Raw genomic sequence first — 18,558 nt, 5'->3', positions numbered from 1 at the left:
TCCCTCCCTCCCTCCATGGGGCCCTGGCTCTCTCTCATCCCTCAGCAGGCAGCCCTGGTGCATGAGGCGCACCTGGATCTCTTGGGCAAGCCCCACTGAAGTGGCCATGCACCATTCAAGAGCAGAAGAGCCAAAACAGCACATCATGGGCCAGCTTTGGGTGTGCTGGGAGGAGCTCAAAGGTTGGTGTGGGCAGGCAAGGACTGCTGCTGGCACCGCAAAGGAGGCAAGCACCGTCTCTCAAGCATCCATGCAGCAGTCATGCATCATACTGAACCCCAGCATGGATGCGAAGAGGCGCCTGCTTGCCTCCTTTCTCCTTATTCTCCCAGCTTTATAAAAATAGAAGGAACACATGTTCCCATTAGTCACTTGCTAGAGGGGACCTTTGGGGTATGTGCTAACAGTCTGTACATGGAGGCCTCATTTGAATACTGTTCGCATCCTGCAGGTAGACCAAGTGCTGCGCACACACACAGACATGAACGTACGTGCACGCAAGCCACCCCCTTCCCAAGAAGCCTCTCTTTGGCCTGGAGGCCAGGAAAGACCCCTGTGGATGGTTTCAGAGAGGATTTTAACTGAACTCCTGCTGGTCAAGAGTGGCACAGAGGACGTGGCATGGGGGCCAGCAGATGCAGTCCCTGTCCCTCGTTACCCCTTCTTGCAAGTCCTGAACAGGAAACCAATCGATGTGCACACCCACCCCACTGCCCGCCTTCTGATCTCCTTCAACTGTTCCACCTTGGCCTTGAATACAGCTGGGAAGGGAGAAGGTCAAAGGTTATGTTTGACAGATGCAATCAGCCTCCAAGTAACATGGGCTAAGGAGGAGAGTGCAGCGAGGTTATGCCGAGGTGTCGCTGGGGTGAGTGGAGGGCTGCCTACAGGTGTCTCCGTTATTGATGGACAACTTTGCCTGACAGGTTGGGGCATGCCACCCCTGTCCCTAGTGCCTTTGACCTGACCTGACCTCTGCCACCCCAGCAGGCCCAGTGGTCAGTCAGTCTTTATCAGCTGTCAGCTGGCCTCGTGCCCAGTCGACTGCTACTCCCCAAGCCCTGTTGACTGGTTGCAGGGCCAAGAACAATCAGTCATGAGGCATCCCCCAAGGGAGTGTCAGGAGAGGAGGTACTTCCTGCCCCCAGATGCACTGAGAGAAGTCCCAGTCTTGCTGGCCTGGGATCCCAGGGCGTGCTGAGGACTGCAGCCACAGTGGCCCGAGGGGAGGGGGGAGCTGAACCCCGCTCTGTCTCAAGCATGTTCTCTGTGGGAATGACCCAGCGTGTCCTTTGGAGCTGCCTAAGCACGGTCCTTAGGTGCCAGCCAGCCAGCCCAAGGAGAGATGGCTGCTGCAGACAGACCCCAGGATGACCAACTGCTGCGCATGCACACACGGGTGGCCAGCCCCAGGTCATTTTCCACACTGCCCGGGGAGATGTATGGCTGAGCCTGCAATGAACAGAGCCGTGGGCTGCAGAGCCCTGCAGGCTGACTGAGAGGCTGGGGTCGACTGCAGGAGGATGACGGGCTGAGTTGGCATCTCCCACAGCTGTGGTAGTTACCAATTTTCCGTATTTATGAAAAGATCATAAATATTGAAGTGTGGTGTTATTATCTCTATAGATACTGATTCAGCATGAATATGGAAATGTGCCAATTATCACAAAAGCTGTTCATTAAATTCTGAAAGTAAAAAAAATGCTGGCAAGTAACCATGTCCTTGACTCCTCAGATTGCTCCCCCTCCTCCTTTGCCAGGTGGACCTGCTTGGTTGATTCCAGGTGGGAGGTGGGCACAAGACATCCCAGGCCCCAATAAGGAGCCCAGGGCTGCATGGGAAGAGCAAATGCAATCTATGTATGGAAGCAAGCTCCTATGCACACAGCACATGCAGATGAACATGGAGATGTGGGCCCCCCCCCCATCCTGGCATGTGTGAGATTTGGGACCAGCCAGAGTGGTCCTTGCCCACAGCTCCCTGCCTGCAGCCCTGCCCTCTGCCGCTGGGACCATCACCAACCAGTGGCTATGTGCCCAGAGCTGTTCTGGAGTGCCTGGCCTCATTAAGTTTAAACAGGAATGGCAGTGTTAAGGAAAGGTGTAGAAATTAAATTGGAAAGCTTTATTAATGCAACCAAGATGTCAAACCTGGGTCAGTTGCAGCTACCAGAATTAGAACCCAGTGTAGAACAGCAGAAGACCCGGCCTGCAAACTGAAGTCTCCGTACTTGACTGTTTGACAACCGGGATCCTCAGCTGAAATGGAAATCGCAGGAATCTTGCCCAGAAAGGGATGTGTACAGGAGAGCCAGCCAGCAGGCACAGGAAACATCTGGGAACATCGGGCTGCTCTGCCAGGGAAATCAGCCCTGAGAACTCAGCAAATACCCCGATCACAAAGTATCTGAGGCAATCAAAGCACCCTTGGATGATACCAGCCAAAGAAATGTTCTGCTTGCACAGGTGGCTTTCCTCCTCCAAGATAAGAGCTGCCCTGGACCTCATCCAGTGCACACCTGGCAGGCATTGAGGAAGCTGCTGCACAACTGCCTGGTGTTTATCTGTGGAAGGACATACTTTGATAGTGCAGAGAGAGATAGGGTAGCGTCTGCCTACATGGCTATCTAAAGGAGAAGAGACTGAGAAGCTTCCGTGAAGAAGCAGGAAATTGCCCTGAGAATAGCAGTCTAGGGACAGACAAAAAGCACACTTAACAGGTGGAAAGGTCCTGAACTCTCTGACTTATCTAACAGTCTTCTTGCTGCCCCCATAAGGGTATTCTTATCTTCTTAATTTTGTACACCAGTCATTGTGTACAAAATTAAGGAGGATTACAACCCTGCCCAGAGCCCCCCCCCCCACTCTCCCAATCCACATCAGGACCAGTCAACCATACCTCAGCAGCCTCTCAACCATGTGGGCCTTCCTTTGTGGGCCCTATCACTGTCCAACCCGGGTTCCTGATATTAGGCCCAAGCATCCACTGCCTCTCACCAGAAGCAGAGGGAGAAAGAACTCCTACTCATTGGCATGCTGATGGTGCTTCCTTCCCAAGCTCATGGGGATCTCTCCCCGCCCAGAACACACCTTGGCCTTGGGGACCAGCAGCCCTCCTCAGTCCCACCACCACACAGGCCACGCCCCAGTCCCCAACTCAGCCGCCTAATTAAGCAACAACCCGTCACAGCTGCACAAGCCACTGAAGGCTCCAGGAGGGCTACAAGAGAGACATGCCCCAGGTGCACCCCCATGAGCCCTCTCTGGGTGTCGTACCTGGTGTCAGAGAGGCTTCAGGTTTCTCCCTTTCCAGGAGGAGGCCTCTTCTGCCAGAGAACCTGGACCCAGCTCCTCCCAGACCTGCCTTGCACTTGACACAAGAGGCTCCAGAGGCCTTACAACCATGACAGGAAAGACCCACCCCCACCCTCTGGTAGTGCAGCAGGCTCTCTAGCAAAGAGCTCTGGGTCATCTGAAGGGCTGCGTCCTTTTTTGAATTATTCTGTTTGGTCTTAAGCAAAGGTGTTTTTGGCTTGGGGCTCTGTGCTGAGTCCAGGCAGCTCTTCAGCGCGTGCTCCATGTCATGCGGAAAGGCTCAGAGAGACAGGCAAGCAGCTAAACAGCTCTGTGGCACTTGGCCAGCGGCACAGCCAGCGATGGAATCAAGAGCCGCTGAGGAGGCAAGGTGAGACCGGCGCTAGTCTAAAGACGCTCGTGAATCTGCAAAACCCTCCTGAGGAGGAGGACCCTGCCCGCCTCCCTTGTACATAAAGAGCCCCCCCCCACCACTGAGTGGAGACCCAAGAGCAAAAAGGAGGAACAGGAGAAGCAGATTACAAAATTCAGTCACATTTGAAAATTTTCTGCTACAATAATTCACTTTATGTAGAATTAATGTGGCTGATTGAACGTTTGTGCTGCAATTTACTTATAATTAACATTTGATGGTGAACAGATCTCACCATTGCCTTCATGCTGGGGACTGGGGGCAACAGGTCAAGAACGGAGATGAAACAGATAAGCACAAAATATTCTCACTGAAATATTCATGAGATTTTAATTTACTGCTTTAAAAATACATCTTTCATCAACGTCTGTATATCAAATCATTATTTCAATTTCCCCCCTCAAATCAGATTAAAACTATAACGAAGTTTTCTGGCAGCATTTCCCTCAACAGGATCTCCTTGGGGACAGAAGACCTGCCGGGGCGAGGGGGGGCGGGGGGGGCACTGCCTCTACTCTGCTTCTTGCCCAGCCGTCACTGCTTGACTTCCCCACGGAAGAGAGTGGGGGGGGGGGAACTGCCTGGGGAACACCCAACCTGTGTAATGGCCAGGCGTCTGACAGCAAGCCAAACATGGCCCCAAGGGCCTACTCTCTGCTCGTGCACAGACTGCTCAGGAAGGATGCTTGGAGAATGGCCACTGCTCAGCCCCACAAGAAACAACGTTGAGGTGGCACCCAGACGCTCTGCAGGATGACAGGAGGCATGAGATGGGCGGGGCTCCGCCTGCCCTTCCCCTGCCCCCCCACAAGCCTTGGCCCTTTCTCCGGAGAGGAGGAAAAAGGTATCTCAGCCTCTGTCTGTGTGCACATGCCTCGTGGCACCCTAGGCAATCAACTTTACCACAAGTCTACCAATATTTAATAGCCTTCACTCCTCCCCCTGCAGGTCGACTGGGTGGCCTTAGGCTTGCCACAGTTCTCTCAGAGCTCTCTTGGCCTCACCTGTCTCAAGAGGTGCTTGTGGTGGGGAGAGGAAGAGAGGGCGATTGTAAGCTGCTTTGAGACTCCTTAGGATAGAGGACATGGGGTATAAAAGCCCATAGCACTGTTCCCTTCCCCCACCTAGCCATGCCAACGATGGGGAGGGCTTCAGGGTGGAGCCCCCATAAGCAAGAGTCTAGAAGTACCTGCATGTCCCCGTCTCATTTTCTCCTTGTGGGCTGCTTTTGTGGCTGGATTTCGGCCAGCAAGTCTTCCAAGGGGACCTCCTCCTGTTGCTCTCCCAGTTGTTTGGGTGCTCCTGTGGGCTCTCCTGGACAGGGATCTGCAGCTCCAGACACATATCTGGCCCAAGATCTGTGGGTTTGTTTCATCCATGGGCATCTTTAAATCCCCAGGAAGGACTTGAAACATTGCCCAGGCCTCCCCCCTCCAGACCAGCCGTTCTCCAGGAGCTGACAGTTCTGGGCAGAAATTTATTCATCTTAGATTTATATGCCGCCCTTCCACAAGGCTCTGGGGTCCTGCTTTGGGAAGCCACCCAGGCCCAAAGCAGCTGGGCTGCCTCCCTTCCCGCAGCTGGCCCCCCTGCCTGCCTGCCTGCCTGCCTCCCAGCATCCGAACGGGGCAACACCCATGCTGATGGCAAAGGCGGGACCATTGCTCCGTCATCTTCTCCCTCGGAAGCCTCCCGCATCTGCTGGCTGGCTTCACCCGGAGGTTTGCTCTTTGTGTGTACATTTTTTAAATGCTTCCTAATCTACTCAAAGCCTCAAAGCAGGCTGTCCCCCATCCAAGGCCCCTGGTTTTGTATTCTGTCGTCAAAAACGAGGAGACGTTACTAATTTTTAAGCAACACTGAAGAATTAAAACCCAAGAGAACAGGAAGGCGCACAGAAGACAGACAGACACAGAGAGAGGTTAAGCTCAAAGGCACAGAGAGTGAAATGGACCAGATTATACAAAATTAAAAAGCAAATGCAAGCAGACAATTTGTGCCGAGTGATTGCAAGCAATTACAGTCCAGCTTTTCTGTTGGGGAAATGGGCAGTGGGGGAGGGGGAGGTCTTCAGCTTAAAAGGGGACTTGATAGGTTCTTGATCGGCTTCTCCATCTTCTCTCTTTTTTACTCAGGGATATCAATTCAAAACAGCCTCCCCCCAACACACACACACACACACAAACACACACAAAACATAGTCCTTCATCCAGACCTTACATGTCTAACCTTGCAAATCCCACCTCTGGGCTGGGAGGGTGGAACTGGGCATCTGGAGAGCTCCTTCTGCCCCACAGAAAAAACAGTTTGCTTGTGAAGAATGCCAAAGGTGGAGAAAGTACAGCCAAAGCTGCATGTTTCTCTTGGAGGAGACCTTTGACAGGATGGGAACTGCTAGGAGAAGGCCTCCTTTGACCTGAAGAACCCCCCTCCTCTTTCCAAGGGCTGCACTTCAACAGGAGGGCCCCCACCCCCGACCTGGGGCCGGAGCCCCTCATTCTCCCCGCTCTCTGTCAACCCACCCCCACCCCCATGGCAGGTGGCACCAAGCTCTGCCTGGGACTTGGGAGGAGCAGCAATTCCTGCACTGAGCAGACGGGAGAATCGCTCCGTATGCTGCCCATGCATTTCGCCGACTCTCCGACCCCTTGGCTGGCATTCTCAAGCGGCTCACTTAACAACACTTCCCACCAAGGCTGGCGGGAACGGTCCCACTAGCAGAGGCCACAGAGATGGACCTTGCCAGCATTGCCCTGCGGGTGTCGTACGCAGCTAGGAAGTGCCACACTCAGGCCTGGGGACCCATCTTGACCTGTGACACAATCCACTGTGGCACTAGGCCGGGCCTCCCAAGAACATGCGCAGTGAGCGGTCAAAGGTAACCCACTGAAAGGTGGGCAGCTGATGGGGCCATCATTTAAACCAGGGGTGGTCAACCTGTGGTCCTCCAGATGTTCATGGACTACAATTCCCATGAGCCCCTGTCAGCAAACGCTGGTGGGAATTGTAGTCCATGAGCATCCGGAGGACCACAGGTTGACTACCCCTGATTTAAACTACCCTCTAATTATATAGAGTTGTTTATGTGGCAATTAGAGACCCTGAGGGGGCTTGTTGCTGTGGCGTATAATCATCTGGGCCACGTTTGCCTGCTGTGCGGGGGGAGGGGGGTGCCTTACTTTTTGGATATAAAAGATACAACACCCCTGCCATGCGTGCAGTTTAGTGCAACTGCAGAGCAGGACCTGTGATCCAAACATCAGGAAAACTTCATTGTATCGGCTGACCTGCAAGATCCATCCTGCTGTTGGATCGTTTAAATGGTCCAAGGCCATTTAAGCAGCTGGGTGTCTTGTGCTGGGTCAGTCTCAGGTTTTGGCAGGAACCCTCCACTATATATACGTTTGGGTAGTGGAGCATTCAGTAGTGTGCAATCAATGAAGACCTGATGTTTTGGCCTAGGAACACACTATTCAATATCCCCCCCCCCCTCAGCATGCAATTTTTTAAATGCTCTATGTGATCTCTATATATCTACATAGCTTTAGATTCGCTGCTAAAAACCTGCCTGTCAGATGCATTACACCAACACCTAAAACACCCCCTGCTCATTACATCAATGCCAGAGGTCTCCTATAAACCGGTTAAGGTTTCCTTGTCAAGGCCTGGGTCACCCATTGGCAAAGTCTCCACTTCTTTGATACTGCCGCATTAATCCCCTCCAGACATTGTTATAGGGCTGCCATGCTCAAACCTCGCCTACAGATCTGGCTATAAAAAGGTGCCAGAGACTAGCCATCCCTCTTCTGGCGTTTGGCTTTCCATACATGAAACCCATCTTGGAGAATAGACTGATGCTTCTTCCGGACCCTGTCACAAACCCCAGCAGATTGCGGGGCCCTCCTCGATATCCAAGCCTAGTGACTACTGAAGCCCAGCATTTCACCAGAAAGCTGGTTTATTGAAGACAGGACGCACAGCCAATCACTCAGCTAAGGCAACAGGTAATACAGGAAAATTGACTGCGACACTGCTCTTAGATCGGACCCAGGTTTTAAAGGCACATGAGTAGACCCATCCTTCCCCCCCCCCCTCAACAGGAGAGCCAGAAAAGACCCTTTCCAGAGAGGAAGTGTTTGAAGCCAGCCAGGTGTGAAACTGCTGGAGCCAGCAGGCTGGGCAGTCTACCCCTGCTTTTAATATTTCAGAGCGGAGCACCGGATCCCTCCACCCGGAGAGAGGAAAGAAAAGGGGGGAAAGGAAGGCAGTGATCAGGACGACTATGTTTTTTAACACCTCTAAGCGGAGCCTGGCCTGAGAAGGGGAGAACAGAAAAAAAAGGGGGTGAGCAGGAGGCTCAGAGAGGGGATGGGAAAGGGCACCTGACAGACCCTCTCCATCCTGGAGGGCAATTATAACTTTCTCTGACTCAAATCTTAATTCCCTATCACAAACAATCACCTCTTTTGTTTCCTCTGTGTGTACGCTTTAGTTTAAATTTATGTGTTTGTATGTTAGGAATTTTTTGATTTAAAATTTTTTTTATTATTGTCTAAAAACTGCCCGTCTTTGATTTCTAGCCAGATACTCTCCCTGTACACAAAGCTGGAAGATCCTGCTTGTTGCCCCTCTCTCTGTCTCTCAGAATTGCTAATTCCCCATCATAAATCAGGAAATGGGTCTAATTCAGGTTTTAAAAAAAACCCTATCTTGCTGTTTAATAACAAGAAACCAGTGTGCTATCCCTCTGTAGAGTTTTTTTTTCTTTTATAAGATGCTCTTTTAGGCATGGATAATATAAATTCAGGAAACGGTGTGGCAGCCCTTGCAGGGCTGGGTTGCTGGTCCAACAGAGCCAGGCCCTCTGGGTGCCCATGGCATAGTTGCCCGTCTAGACCTCCCCCACGGCTACTGGCAATGTGTAGGAAAGCCTTCCCAATAGTCAGATGTGGCACAGCAATAAAAACACCCACTTCAAAGGTCCCCTTCTGCCCTCAGATGTTCATCTCAGCTGCTCTGAGCAGGGCTCAGAAGTTAGACAGAAGAAGAGGGGGTGCTTCTCTGCGGCTGAACTCCCAAATCACGGCCTTTATTAAGTGGGCTTGCTCAAGTAGCAGGAAAGCCGAGTCCTCGGTCCCTGGTTGGTGACAAGAAAGGCTCTTCTAGACCTCCCCGGAGCAGGCAGGGGGTGCTGAACGGTCAGCGGCTACTCTGTCCTCAGGCCCCACCCCCTGCTCTGCCAAGGGGCAGCTGTCAGCCAGAGTGGTCATGCAGGGGGGCTGGGGCAACACTCCAAGGGGAGGCCATGAGGGGACAGGGGAAGGGCTGTCTGGCAAAGCTCAAGGAGGCCTCTGACCGGAAGGGGACAGCACAGTGGATGTGGTCCACGTGCATGCATGGGGGGGGGGGTGAGGGGATTGGAAGGGCGCCAGAGGGAGGGGATGCCAGGGGCAAATGGCAGCCCAGAGCCCCCCCCCCCCCGGCTCCAGCGCTGTACAAACCACTGGAAAGGAATTGATTGGCCAGACAGCTCTCGGGAGGGCCATCCCTCTTCAGCCTGCATCTCCACATTACAATTCCCAAGGGGAGGCAGGGTCTTAACTCCCCTCCCCACCCCCCCATCTTTATTCCCACGCAGAGGAGTCGCGTCTCCTAGGGGGCCGGCTGGCCGGCAATTGTACTTAAACTTTGCGTCTGACCAAGTGATTGTATTGAATCGGAAACCAAGGAGTCGATGCCTGCTGGTCCCACAGTGGCGATTTGTGGTCTGGTCAATACCTGGAGCTGAGAGCGGCTGGCTGGCTGGCTGGCTGGCTGGCTGGTTTGCATAAAGCCAGGGAGGGAGGGAGGGAGCTCCCAAGGGGTCTCGGGGTGATGGGGCTGGGGCTGTGGGAAGAGCAAGAGCAGAAACACAGCCAGGGGGCGGGGCGGGGGCGGAGGAGAAGGGGCCTGGAAGGAATCCCTGTGCAAGACAGCATCACTGCTTTGTCTCACTGCCTCTCCAGGGGCCAGGGAAGACCCCCAGGCCAGCTGTGCTCCTGCTGTGGAGGCTGGCCCACCTCCAGACCAGAGTGGGAGGATACTCAGAGGAGAACTATGGGCTGGACACTGAGGCAGGACCAGAATCTGGAGACTCTTATCTGAAATTTGAAGAAAGCTCTGTGGTGTGCAAGCTCCATACATCCCCACACCTCATCCGCCGCATGGCCTGCAGCTGGCGGGCCAGCACCAAGATGGCTGGAGACATGGATGCCTGATCCCAGCCACCACAAGAATCCCAAAGGGATCACTGGGCCCTGGACTCTGAGGATGCCTCAGCACCAGCTTCCCATGAATGGAGCAAGAGATTTGTGTGGCATCTGCAGGTCCCCAGATGTTGCTGATGGATGGTGCTCGATGCATTCCCAGTCACGATGCCACATTATGGGCACAGTACTCCACCACAGTCCAGTCCCTGCAGACCTGTCACCCCTCTGCTGCAGTTCCCACCGCCACTCCCTCCTGCTACACACCTGCTTCTCCCGCGTCCCTCCCTCCCTCCCCAGTTCTCAGGGGGTCCGGATGGCCAGAAGGCAGTGAGGCAATGAGTCACAGGGGAGCCTTTTTGGCCTGGGCCACCTGGGTCCATCCACGCTGCTGCCCCAATGGACCTGGCTTGGTCCACCTCAGCTGCTGCTACAACGGCCCCAGAGAGGGTCAAGCGGGGCAAGGGCAGGTTTGCAGCCCATTTCCCAACCCGACAGATAAACTCCACATCCAGAGACCTCCCCTCTTGGTTGGATTGAAAAGGCCTCTCCGGTTACCACCGAACATCAGCTGCCTTGGAAATGCAGACAGTCCACTGTGTCTGCTTCAGGCACATATTTGATTTCTGATGGCCTGATTAGAAGACGAGGGTGAAGAGGAGGTTTGTATGCCTCGCTTAGTTCTCTCTTCCCAAGGAGTCTCCAAGCAGCTTGCCTCCCCGGCCCTTTCTCTCCCCGCAACAGACATGGCCGAGAGAGAAGCCGGGCTGGACCCAGGTTCCCCAGCAGGCTACAGGTGGGGGAGGAGTGGGGAATCGAACCCGATTAGAGGCCGCCATTCCTGACCCCCTAGCCCACACTGGGTCCCTGTGATGTAATTTGCTTGCACAATTATTTATTAGCAGTTTTTCTTATAAATGGGTGTCATTAATTTGATTCGCGTTGTGCTGATTTAAAAGAGTACTGATGTTCTAAAATAAAGGTGATATAAAACTTTAAGGGGCTGCCCTGCCTGCCCCTCAAGGACTTTGTTCTCTGCTTAAACAAAGGAAACAAAAGGACCAGACAAAAGAAGGCAGAGCCATGGGGAAGGACTCGCCAGCCAGCCAGCCAGCCATGGGCCAGGCCAGGAGGAGCCCCCCCCTCTCTCTCTGGCATCGCTGCTCCTTCCCCAGCCCCCCCCTCGTGCTGGGGAGACTGCTGCGGAGGTGGGGGTGTTGGGGTGTTGGGGGGCTCAGCTGGGCTGGGGGCAGGGAAGGGGACAGGATTCTTTTTTAAAATGAGACCTACTGAAGACAGCTCCTCCTGGAGCCTGCGAGGAGGCCGCTGGGGGGGAGGGGGGGCTCGATCAGAGGCGAGAGGCGCGGGAAGCAGGCTGGGCGGCTGAGCTGAGCCAGACACTGGCCGCCTATTATTTGGGACCCGAGTGATGCACACCGAGGCAGTGGGAAGATTAAATTAAGTATTATATCTGCTGACCCAATTGCCATGGTTACCGGACAGCGGAAAATATTAATCAAGTCTACCCTTTCCGTCTCCACATACAGGGCGGGCGGGCGGGCGGGGGGGGGGGGCGGAATGCTAAATCTAAATATCCATGCATAGCTAGGGGCTGCTCTGTCACGCAAACGCAGAGCACAGCTCAAGAAGTCACCTGATATTGTCAAGATAAAGGACTTTAAAGTAGGGTGATTTCTCTGCACAGGGCTGCGATCACCGCCAAACACAGCGGGGGGGGGGGCTACAGCGGCAGCATTGACTGGGCGCCTTTCTCGTCCCCACCGATTTTCCAAAAGTATATTAGCAATAGTGAACTTTGACCTTTGGCTGGCTGCAAGGCCAGGGGCATTCTCAAAGCAGTTTCCTCGCAGGAGTGCCGCGGATTCTACCTCACAGGAAACCCGCAAAGCTGTGGGATGGTAGGTCGCCCATGCCACGCCATGCCAGGCAGCCTCGCCCTCTGGGGAAGACGTCCAGGGACAAATGTCAGGCTCCTCCTCAGCTCAGCTGCCCCCATTCTGTCTCAAAGGACCCCTCTCACGGGCACACTGGCCTGGAGGAGGTGCTACAGTGTCATGGGCTGAGCCAGAAGAGGCTGCCCCACACGGGCACCTGCTGAGCCAGAAGAGGCTGCCCCACACGGACCTCCCAGGGGACTGCTGCCGCCACAGCTATACAGTTGCCAACCTCTAGGTGTTGGCTGGAGAGCTCCTGGAATGACAACCAATCTCCAGGGGATAGAGATCAGCTACTCTGGCATTATACTCATTGGAGCCTCCCCCCACCCCAAACCCCACCCCAAACCTCACCCACCACAGACCCCTCCCTCAAGTTCTCCCACCCTGGAGCTGGTGCCTGGAGCTGCCCTCCAGGAGGAAATGGCAGAGCTGGAGGGCAGACCGTGTATCAAACCCTGCTGAGCTTCATCCCAGCGCCCTCCTTCCCAGCGCATACCCACCAACCTCCAGGAATTCACCACCCAGAGTAGGCGGTCGTGGGCAGCCGAGACCTCCAAGACCCACCCAGCGTGGGGGTTTCCAGTGCCCCTCCCAGTCTCCTGCCCTGAAGAACGGGGGAGCAGGAGCACAAATGGCCTCCAACCAGGGCCGCTCTAGGAATTTCCCAGTGAGGGGAGGGGAGGCTGTCTAGGCGAGCATTAGTCAGGACATGTCATCTTCCCCAAACTTCTGCTTCTAGGCATCAGCCCCCATATCTCCAGGCTCCTGACCCATCAGTGCTGGGGACTCCTCCAGGCATCACTGCAGAGCTTGCCCCCACGCAATCAACTGCATGCTGTTCTCATGAGGCGAGGCATTCTGGTCAGTTCAAAGTGTCAGTCAGCAACAGGACAGCCTTATGGGTGTGGCCAAAGACTCAAGCACTTCTGTGCAAGCAAGGCAAAGTTCTCCTGTTACCACGTTCCAGTAATTAAAAAAGAAATCCAACCACAGAACAGCACAAAACCTGGACTGATGTTGCTTTTTAAAAGGGAACAAAGTGCTCGGAGCCTCCATGGATAAACCGGCCAACTCTTCATTTACAGCCTTCCTAGAAATATCACCCGAATTGCGGGTGCGTCTCCATATCTTGTGGGTCAAGGCCAGGCTCGGTAATCCAGCTGAAGCCACAGGCTCAAGGAGGTCAGCTCTTTATTGCAATCTGAGGAGGAGGCTGTAAGAGGCAAAACTGAATTGAAACCCCCACCTGTCGGACCTCAAGCTCGGTCCTCAGCAGGTCTACAAACACAACAGGGCCACGGCATCCTCACTCACGCTGCACACCTCTGGCAAATTGCATAAGGAAAGGAAAAGGCCACTATCCAGCAAAACGCTGCGTAAATAACTGAAATCCATGGGGAATAAGTGGGCCTCCTTGTCTCTTCTGGACAACAGCCAATCGTTTGTAATCAATCCCCTGGACAGAGGCTATCCCAAGTCCCAGGAAGAGATCCGTTTCCCGGGAATCCCACTGGTTCTCCCGGTCTCCCAGCCTGCAAGAGGGCCTCAGGAAGCCAGGCAGCCAGGCGCCCTGCTCCACACACCCCTCAGCTGGCCATCCCATTGGTCTGAGGGAGCCCCACTTTGCAGGCTGCCCCAAATCTGGCACCAGTGCCCCTGAACCCACCTGGCTTGTTCCTTGTTTCTCCAGCCCGCCTGCCCCGTTTTGTGCCTTGGTCCCTCCTGATTCCAGCCATTTCCCCACAGAGCTCCTATCCCTTCCTTCAGCCATCTCAGACTCCCCTGTGGCCAAGTTCCTGCACGCCTCCACCCAGCCAGGCCCCTCCAGCATGTAGCCCTGCTCCCCCCCCCACTGGAGATGATTGCCCCCCAGTGGCCCAGTAAGGACTGACAGATGGACAGACCGCTGAGGGAAGGTGGGTCGTATAAACTGCCAGCAATGACCATAAGCATTTCGAGAAACAATTTAATTCTTCACTCCCGCCACCGTTGACTGATATATTCTTTCAAGGTCATTACCCAAGGCTAGGAGGGTCTCATGATAGATGAGGGACAGGCCCAGGAGGGAAGGGGCGCCACAGCCATCCATCTGTCCCTCCGTCTGTCCATCCATCCATCCATCCACAGAGAAGGTTAGACGCACACACACACCCCTTAGCTGCACCTGAAGCGGGGGCTTGACTTCCTGGCTCCCTCCCCCCACCCCCACCCCCCAGGTAGGACACGTAAAGCCTGCCTTCCCCTCCCCTGGGCTCTGCCAGCTCTTGTCCTAGTCCAGGCACACAGCAGAGCGCTTCATGTGCTCGGGAGGAGCAAAATGAATCCCCAACGGCATGACTGAGGACTCCGCGGCCAGGCCCTGGGCACATGGGGGCCGTAGGGTGGTCTGGCTGGCCGGCAGGCAGGGTCTGTTCTCGGCCACCAACAGAACGGCGATGTGGGCTTTCCTCAAAAACATCCAGACGGGGTCATCTTGCCACTCCATGGCCGTCTCCACCACGAAAGGGTATGCCTACACAGCAGTCTGAGGGCTCCACTGCCTGCCGGCCGTCAGAAATAAAACTCATCCCCAGAAAATGACTGCTTGGGAGGGAGGAGAGCCAAGCCATGATACCCTGAGTACCCTCCCCGCTCCAAACCCCGGCCTCCTCAAAATCCCCAAAGTGTTTCCCAGCCCAGAGCTGCCTGCCCGAAGCGTCCCTTGAACACAAGTCATAGGGTTGGCTTGCACATGCACATTTGTCACTCGATGGGTGCAACATGAAAGCATGGCTAGCAGGAAGGGGGGCCCGGCTGGGGACAGCCATTCTCCGTGTGACCAAGGAAGCCTTGTGCTGGGTCTGGCCACTCCAAGGCTGTCCTGCTCCGGGGCGAGCCAAGCAGGGTCTGTTCTGATGCGCCTGCCCAGCCAGGGACCACTGCAGGCAGGCAATGTAGGCCTGCTTGGGTGTGTTCAAAATGGCTGTGCTCTCTTCCTCCTTTTTTCTTTCAAGAATGCTGATTTTACAGCATAAAAAGAAAGCCCCAGAGCATTTACTCTCCTCCTCCTCCTCCTCCTCCTCCCTCCCTCCCCAACCTCTCCACAGCCTCTGGCCTTAGACTGCTGTTTATCACCTAAGGCAAACGCTCTCCCCCTCCCCCGTCCTTTGAATTTCAAAACCACAAAGCAGTGTGCAAGCAACACCGTGGGTCAAGATATCAAAAGCAGGAGCTTTCTCCGGTTTCCTCGGATAACGCGGACAATAAAAGGAGGCAGCGGCATTGCCGGCATCCCTGCCCTCCGCTGATGCTGGGCCACGCTTCTGGGGCTTCCCGTGGCCGGCCTGCATCGAGCCGCATGAATGGGTGCTGGAGCCAGCCCAGGCCTCCGGGAGGAATGGCTAGAGCAGGGCTTGGATCAGGCCCACACCCAGGCCAAGGTGCATGTCTAGGGAAGGCCCCGGCCCAGGCGGCAGGCAGCACGCCCTGGCCACACAGGAGACACACGTTTCACATCAAACCCAGCCCTCGATCAGGCCTTCCACTGTGGGAAACGCTCGTTTTGACACCCCACAGCCTTTGCCACCCGTGGCTTGATGGGCATGAAGCTGTTAAACAGGAATGGCCCCAGGGCAGACGGCTGCCTTAGTAAATGCGTGGCACTGCAGGCCTGCCGTGTGCCAAGCGACATGGCTTGGGGTTGCCTGCCTGGCTCCCCAGAGATCCCAGGAGGACGGCCCCACTGAGGGCTCTGCCTGACTCCCCCGGGCAACGGAGTCCGTCTCCCTTTGAGCCCCAAAGCAGAAGGCGAAGAAGCAGAGCTGGGTTTTATACCCCACTTTTCACTGTCCAAAGGACTCTCTCCAAGCCCTGTGAGGGAGGAGGGGATGAGTGAGCTCTGAGAAAACTGGGACTGCCCCAACTGGCTACACGTGGAGGAGGAGGAGGAGGAGTGGGGTACTGAATCCCGCTCTCCAGATTGCAGGCCACAGCTCTTAACCCCGACACAAAGAGAGCTGTGGGGTGGGTCAGCAGGCCCTCCGCAGGCCCCAGAAGTGCCTGCCATCGCCTCGTTCCGCTTCAGACCAGCCTTTGAAAGGGGCTTCAGACCAGCCTTTGATAGCGCCAGCCCTGCCCTAGGAGCTGCTTGCCTCAGCGCCGGCCCAGGTCTCGCCCTTCTGCCGGATGATGCCCAGGCAACCCATGGCACTGGCTCGCACCAAACAAGCACGTGGGCACCTGGGCACAAGGGCACAGAGCAGGACTCCTGGCTTTGGGGCATGTCCCACCTGTCTCTGAACCAGACACAGACATCCTGGGGCTGGCATGACACAGGCGCTCAGGGGCCTCGCATTCAGGATGAAGTTGCAGCAGCAGCAGCAGCAGGCAGAGGCCACCCCATTTTGAACCACGCGTGTCCTCAAAGTAGCATCGCAAGGGCTGGAAGCCTTCCCCCCTCGCCCTCGCCCTCGCCCTCGCCCTCGCCCTGGCGATGCCTTAAGCGGGCAGGGCACAGGGGGCTGCGGCGCCTTTCGAGGCATTTCCGGAGGATAGCGTCTCGATGGAGGCGCGCGTGGGGCTGTGGGGAAGCCGGCTTGTCTCCGGGACGGAAGCCCACTGAAGGGTTAACTCAAAGGCATGTCAATATCACTCCAATCCCCTCAGTTTGGCGAACCACATAAAGGCGAAGAAAGGAAAAAAGGACTCACACGGCCTCGGCCCCCGCCCTGGCTACGCACCAGGCGGAGCGCTCGGCCTCCCGTGGCGGCTCCCGGCTCCCGCGCCTCCCTCGCTCGTGGCCGTGCAGAAGACGCTCGGAGCCCAGCGAGGGCTCCCGCCCGCCTGCTTGCCTGCCTGCCTGCCTGGCGGTGTGATCCACATGCACATGAGTTGCAATGTGCCAGCTCGGCTCCGGCTCCCCCCCCCCCCGCAGCCCCGCTCTCTCGTTCTCAGGTTCGGCGGTTATTTTAGCTTAATGTGGTGACATCACGGCTCCCTTCATTAGGCAGAGCGCTTGCCGCGCGCCCGGCTTCCCTGATCGCTTCCCAAGGAGGGAAGGAGGGAGGGGGGGGGAGGCCCGCTATGGCGGATCGGTCCAGCGCGGGACCGTCGGCTGCGCGGCGGGGGCGATGCCGCTGCTCCAAGGGGAGGCGGGCGGGAAGGTGGCGCGGGGTGGGGAGAGGAGCCGAGGGCCGGGCCAGACCAGGCCAAGCCGCCTCCTTCCCATACCTGCCCAGGCCCTTGTCTGGAACTGGTGGGACTCAGACGTCTGCGGGTCCGAAGGGGGCCAGCACGACAGTTAATTAATCAGCATCACTCGACGGCTGCAAAGACGTCGCCCTTACGCGGGGCCCAGCAGTCGAAAGGCCTGTCGAAACCCCCCACCTGTCCCTGCAGGGAGGCCGGCGGCCCCTTTTGACCCGGAAGGAGGGCGAGGCCGGCAAAAGAGCTGCCCCGGCCCGCCCTGTCCCCCCGCCCCCCGGGAAGGCAGGCGTCCTCTGCTCTAAACGGCCCGGAGCCATGCGGCTACCCGCGAGGCCCGCTGTAGTCTCCAGAGGCAGCCGTGGGAATGCGCGCACACGCCCCCGTGTCTCCGGGAGGCGCGACGGCTTCATGCCAAGATTTCCCTCCAAACGGCCTCGGCCGGGTGCGGGGCCTTGGCCGCCTGCCGAATACGGCGCGCGTTTCCCGGTTTGCCACGTGCTGCGCCCGGAATCGCTGCCTTCCCTGGCGCGCCCTGCCGCGTGAAAGCGCGCCTGCCCTGCTTGGCCGCTCGGGAGGGGACCCCCCAAAGCCGGGCGGGCGGGCGGGCGGGAGGGCTCGGGCCGGGGACCCCCCAAAGCCGGGCGGGCGGGAGGAGGCCGTCAGGGGAGGCCTGGCCGGCCCCGCGCAGCCCTCCGAGCCCATCTGCAGCGTGGACTTGAACTCCGGCCTCTCACCTCCGGGCCCGCTCGGGCTGGCTCGCATTCTCCGGCCCCCACTCGCGCGCGTGTCTTCCGACTCCTCCATCAAGCTGTGATGTGCTCGGGCGGGTTGTGAATAAATGCAAGTGACCCCCACCCGCCCCCACTCGCACTCCGCTGAGCCTTCTGCTCCTGCTGGAGAGAGCGAGCCAAGGAGAGCGAGAGAGAGAGCGAGCGAGCGAGCAAGGGACGGACTCTGGCCCCCGCCGCTGCCTCCCAGGTAATTCAAGGGTCTCCTGGCCAGGCTGCCGGGGCAGGAGCCCAGAGGGCCTCGGCGGGCAGCGTTCGGCCGGCGCCAGCGCGAGGCTCGCGGGCGGGCGGGGGCGCACCTTTCCCTGCCGTAAAGCCCCGGATGGGGCACGGCTTGGGCTCACGGTCGTGGCCTGGGACCTGCTGGGCGAGGGGAGAGAAATTTGCCTGACATTCATGTCGATTCAGCAACGGTGGCGGTGCGGGGTATTGTCTGTCCACCGGGTGGGGCGGGGGGCGCGTTATTAATCGGGGGAAATTACATTTGCGTGTGTGTGTGCGCGCGCGCTTCTCCCCCCTGCCTCGGCTTCCTCGAAGGATACCGTCCTTCATTATTCCCATAATAAGACCCCCGCCAACCAGCTCCGGGATGCTCCGTGCGTGAGGCCAGGGATGGAGGGGCGGGAAATTATTGCCGTCCCTTTGAAGCAAAACTC

At 56.8% G+C, this 18,558-nt stretch overlaps 1 protein-coding gene across 1 annotated transcript in view; it reads right to left on the bottom strand.

Moving 5' to 3' along the window:
• ZFHX3 (zinc finger homeobox 3) overlaps positions 1–16,749 on the bottom strand; it is a 191,335-nt gene extending 174,586 nt beyond the window's left edge. The window contains exon 1 of the mRNA XM_077309607.1: positions 16,619–16,749. The gene's annotated coding sequence lies outside the window, so the exon portion shown is untranslated. The remainder of the gene's footprint in view (positions 1–16,618) is intronic.
• Positions 16,750–18,558: the final 1,809 nt, after the last annotated feature.

This window comes from Paroedura picta, chromosome 14, assembly GCF_049243985.1.
Source record: "Paroedura picta isolate Pp20150507F chromosome 14, Ppicta_v3.0, whole genome shotgun sequence".
NCBI lineage: Eukaryota > Metazoa > Chordata > Lepidosauria > Squamata > Gekkonidae > Paroedura > Paroedura picta.
This window is presented reverse-complemented; position numbering and strand designations above follow the sequence as displayed.